Source organism: Akebia trifoliata, chromosome 5 (genome assembly GCF_017979445.1).
Source record: "Akebia trifoliata isolate Shusen 1 chromosome 5, ASM1797944v1, whole genome shotgun sequence".
Classification (NCBI taxonomy): Eukaryota; Viridiplantae; Streptophyta; class Magnoliopsida; order Ranunculales; family Lardizabalaceae; genus Akebia; species Akebia trifoliata.
The window spans coordinates 10,931,912-10,936,874 of record NC_141379.1 but is presented as its reverse complement, the minus strand read 5'-3'; the positions used below and the strand labels follow the sequence as shown (position 1 = coordinate 10,936,874).

At 37.3% G+C, this 4,963-nt stretch overlaps 1 long non-coding RNA gene across 1 annotated transcript; it reads right to left on the bottom strand.

Annotated features, from left to right (window-relative positions):
* Positions 1-1,554: 1,554 nt before the first annotated feature.
* On the bottom strand, positions 1,555-3,405 carry LOC147401465 (uncharacterized). The gene is made up of 2 exons (XR_015178209.1): positions 3,348-3,405; positions 1,555-1,840 (listed from the first exon to the last, which is right to left on the bottom strand). It is a non-coding gene; the product is annotated as an uncharacterized LOC147401465 (long non-coding RNA).
* Between the last annotated feature and the right edge of the window lie 1,558 nt (positions 3,406-4,963).

Genomic DNA, 4,963 nt, shown 5'->3' with positions numbered 1-4,963 from the left:
GAATCTACGGGCCTTCTGTAGATCTGTCAGGAGAAGCTCGGGTGCATCTCGTGAAAACTTAGTGAACATCATCTTATAGTCCATAATCGATAGATGACCTTGCACTAATCTCAAAAACTCCTAGTACTTGATTTCTCGAGCAATCTTGGATATAAATCTATTGAGAAACATCCTCTCGAAGTCTATCCACTCAATTGATTCATCTCCCAATACATTCATCTCAACGTTACTAATGATTGGCATCTCCATCTAACTAAAAAACTAGTCACCGTCACCCACTGATCTCTCAGGTACTACATGATACTCAAAATCTCAATCGGATTGAAAAAAACTCTCAAATCTCGGTGGAAGTAATCGTTGGAAATTCTACTACCACATCTCTAGATTTACTTGTCCTTTGGGCTGGGGAATTCTCTCATTCTTCAAAGGCACGATCTGTAGTAGTGGTCCCTGAAGTTGAATAATATTTACTTTTTGCGAAGAAGTCCAACGCTCTCTCTTTTCTTAGATTTAGTGGTGCACCTTGCAATTGTTGTAAGTCTTGTACCATTTCTAGTCTCTGGCCACTAGTCTTGTTTATTCAGGGTGGCACGAGTACGTTATCCACTTTATTTAAATCTAGTGGCCTTATTGTTCTTTCAATTAGTTTGTCTAACATCTTTTTGAGGCACGCATCCTTAATCGATTGATATTGACCCAAACATTGTTCTCCTTTATATCCCAATTTATCACATTCGTAATATATCACAACTCTTCTTTTCAACTGATTTAGTAGTATATGTTGTTTCTTATAAATTTCTTTTATCCATTGAGTAGGTATGTCTATAATCTCAATCCTCATGTATGATATATATTTCCTATGAATTTACTAGTTTTGTAATTGTTTGTCGCTTATTAGAAACTAATTGTCTTCCTTCTATTTGGCGTCGAGGTGCTGGTGGTTGTACTGTTCATATTTCTTCTCCAAATTTGTCATGAGACTCAGTTACCTATCCGATGAATGACATTAGTTGTGATATCGAGTCAGTAGTCTGATCCAAAACCTATCTTGTCTCTGTTACGTTTCAACCTTTGCCTCTTCTACTCTTCTCACTTGTGCTTATCCGTAACAATGAACTTATTAGAATTAGGCCAAAACTACTCTTACATAACTATAAATTCTATCGCAGCCTAGAACTTAGTAATGGACTCTATTTCCATTACTAACAGAACAAACCGAGAATCCTATCCTAGGCTTACTAGGTTCTATAGACCTCTAGACACGGAAGAACTCATAATTCCAATACCGAATTCCTAATGACACTCTATGATTATCGCTCTAATATCTGTGGTATCAGCGAATTCTCCAAAATATAGCAGATCAGTATCCCATACGGATCTAATACTATGCTCTGATACCATCTGTGGCGCCCCGCCGAACACTAACACAAATCCCCATGTCAGATTTCAAGGTACGAGGTGGCACCTCGAAATTTCGGCATGGTCTCCTCTGTTTATGTTAGCATTCCAAGGCGATTCAACCTGCACCTGATAAACGACATACAATCCTGCATATAACAAACAAAATATAATACTAGCGGAAGCCTATATACGTCTAATAATGTCCGATAGATCAGAGTGCGGAAGAAGAAAAATTATATACAGGATTATACAAAATTCCTCACTCTAACATAATTCCTAACACTCAAGACAGAATCCATAAGACTACCTGGAGAAACTGACACCACTAGGGGGTATAGCCCTAATACTTACCAGGTGACGGACTCTGGTTGTCTATCTGACCAACCAGATGATCCTCGCTCTTGTTCTACACTTGTTTCGCCAAGCTTCAGATCTGAAACTAAAAAAAATGGAGAAGGAAAGGGTGAGTAACAATGGTTACCCAGTAAGGAAGCAACAATTTCTGCCAATAACCTCTCCTAACATGAACGAATAAACATACTGAATCATTTTAAAATAAACAAAGTTTTACAGAAGAAAACCTACGATTAACTGGATATATAGCCAGGGATGAGCAACTAAACATTTTAAAACTCACATTACATCGATCAGCAGTACTCACTATAACATTCTCTTTTTATACAAATCTAATTGATCAAATGGAAATAATAAACATGCATTTCATTTATATATATCAAAATAAGCAACAGATACATAATACACAATGGTGGAGTATTGGAATTAGAGTGTTGGGATTCACGACTGGATCGCTCCCAGTCGGGACATGATGTTACAATTTCTCTCTGGCTTTTAGTTCCTGATTTTGTGGCCGGTCGCTGCCCTTACCACGTTTGGTTGACCATTTATCCGGCTCAGGCTGGCCGTTTGACGTGACCGTAAGCAATGGGTCTCTTTTCGATGTGTCAGAACGTTCGACTACTATAGATTGTTAGTGATCACTGACTAATCATCTTCGTCTATGCCTATCAGGCGTACATGTGATTCCCAAAGATACAAACCATTCGTATACGACCACCTTTACATTACAAGTTCACTGGTAAAGATAGAGAGGAATAAACCCGGATTCCAGTTGTGACTCCACTCTCATACGCGTCCCATACCACGTATGAGTTTGGTGGTCCCTACCGTACATCCCAGGATAGTACACCACTCCGGATGATATGATGCACTATCCCTTCAGGCATTCACAAACTCTTTAACAGCTCACAAAATAGCTACTTATATATATTATTTTCATTTGAAAACAAAAGAAAAATTAACAATACAAGGTTGAGAATAGATATCCAGTTTCCTACCATGCAAGTGTGGCCACCCGGCCTAAAATAAATAACATAACAGAGCGCCTCGCGCTAACAGAAAGTAAATAAACATGCAACCAGTAACATTATCCCTGGATATCCGTTCACCAACCTGCATACAACACAACAACGTAAAATGCAGACATCACCCCTCGGGTGTGACTCTGACATTTTACCATTTCATACCCTTTTTCCCTTTTTTCGACTTTTACAGTTTTCAATCTCTTCATAAAATATCCATTTTCTGATATTCATCAACTCAATATGAGTTCATTGAATATTAAATCACATTTTTCAACTATACAATTTATTTCTATCAATAATATTGAAAAAAAATACAAATTTCATATCAAAACGGGGTCCGAGCAGTGCACAAGACCCAATTTATGGCAATAACCCGTTAAAATACTCTACCCACGTATAATTTGTTAAAAATACAATTAAACATATCAAACATGCAATTTCTGGCGTGAATTTTGAAATAAACAAAGAATTCTATATTTCGAAAATACATCCAAATTTTCCAATAAAATCCTAAATGCAATTTTCACAATCTATGATTATTAATAGAAATTCAGAGTTCCTTACAATCACTAGGCGACGGAATTGAAGCACGTGCGCGGAAATCGAGGCGATTGGCGCGAAATCGAGATGGACCGAACTTCGAAGCGGCTGATTTTCGAAACTGGCTTGGTGGTTTCGAAGATCTCGATGTGCTCGTCTCTTCTCCCTTCTACGGCGGAAAGACGGTTTGACCCCGAAATCGATGAAAATCGAGGTCGAAGTTACGAAAATCTCCGTATAAAAATACGGCTGATTTTTGACTATACGGGGTGAAAAATACGAGAAAACGGAAGGAATTTGGTTGGATTATGTAGAGAATGAGGCGACGGACGTTTCTCCCTTCTGCGTCGGAAAGCGATTTGACCCCGAAACGGACGAAATCCGAGGTCAAAGTTTCGAAATTTTCGTATCCAAATACGGCTGATTTTTGACGATATCGGGTGAAATAGAAAGTGAAACGAAGAAAGGTTGGGTGGGTTTTGTAGAGAACGTAGCTGCGGACATTTCTCCCTTCTGCGTCGATCGTCGACGGCGAGCCGTTTGTGAGAGATCTGAGGTGGAAGAATTGGAGGAAAATCAAATTTTTCGTTTTATATGTCTCGGCCATATGACGCGTTGGGGAAGATGAGTTATATAAAAAAAATTAAAAATATTATTTAAATAATATTTGGGACGAATTCGGTATTTCGCCTATTGTTTTGATCGACGATAACTTAGTCATTCGGTCTCCAAAACTGACAAACGAATACTCTATTTCACCTAATTTTTCGTTCCGGATCTAATGGTACAGTCAATTTTTATAAATCTTGTCTCTAACAGAAATTTACATTTTTGGCCTGACGTGACCCCTAAACTTGATGTCGTTTTCGTTTTTTGGCGATAATTCGACTTCCTGATCTCCAAAAATGACAAATAAATAGTCCATGTTGAATAATTTTTCGTTATGAACCCAATGGTATGATCGAATTTTAAAAATTATTGCTCTAACAAAAAGTCACTATTTTAGCCTGGTCCGACCCGGTAATCGAGGATTTTGCAACTTTTATATTCGGACTCGCATTTGAGCGTGCTTACAGGCTAAACTATGTTTTTCGATCATTTTGAATCTAATGGTGAGGTCAGATTCCATTAAAAATGATCAGAAAACATCCTAAAAGTTTTACCCCTAAGTCCTACTTTCAAGATTTTCTTAAAATTCCACTATTTTTTTTCTCGAGATACGAATTAAAAATTCGGGGTGTTACATTCTCCCCCCCTTAATAAAAATTTCGTCCTCGAAATTGAAATCATACCTATCAAACTTTGTCGCGATTCCACTAACACGACATGTATAATAAGCACTACCTATTTTCGATTACTATCTATTCTTAGTCCCAAACTGATTTGATTTATAACTCGTAGACTTATATTTCCCATATCCTGTCAACCCAATACATTCATTAATTAATCACTCTATTTCAAACTCATACTCCAACTAATCTATTATTTGTATAACCTTAAGATAACAATCAATTCGCCTTGTATCACTTTCCCACCAATGTCTATCAACCACAATCCTTTCATATCTTCTTTATTCTTTATCTTTACTTCTATCATCAATTACATCGTCTATTATGTTTTACTCATAATTATTATGAATA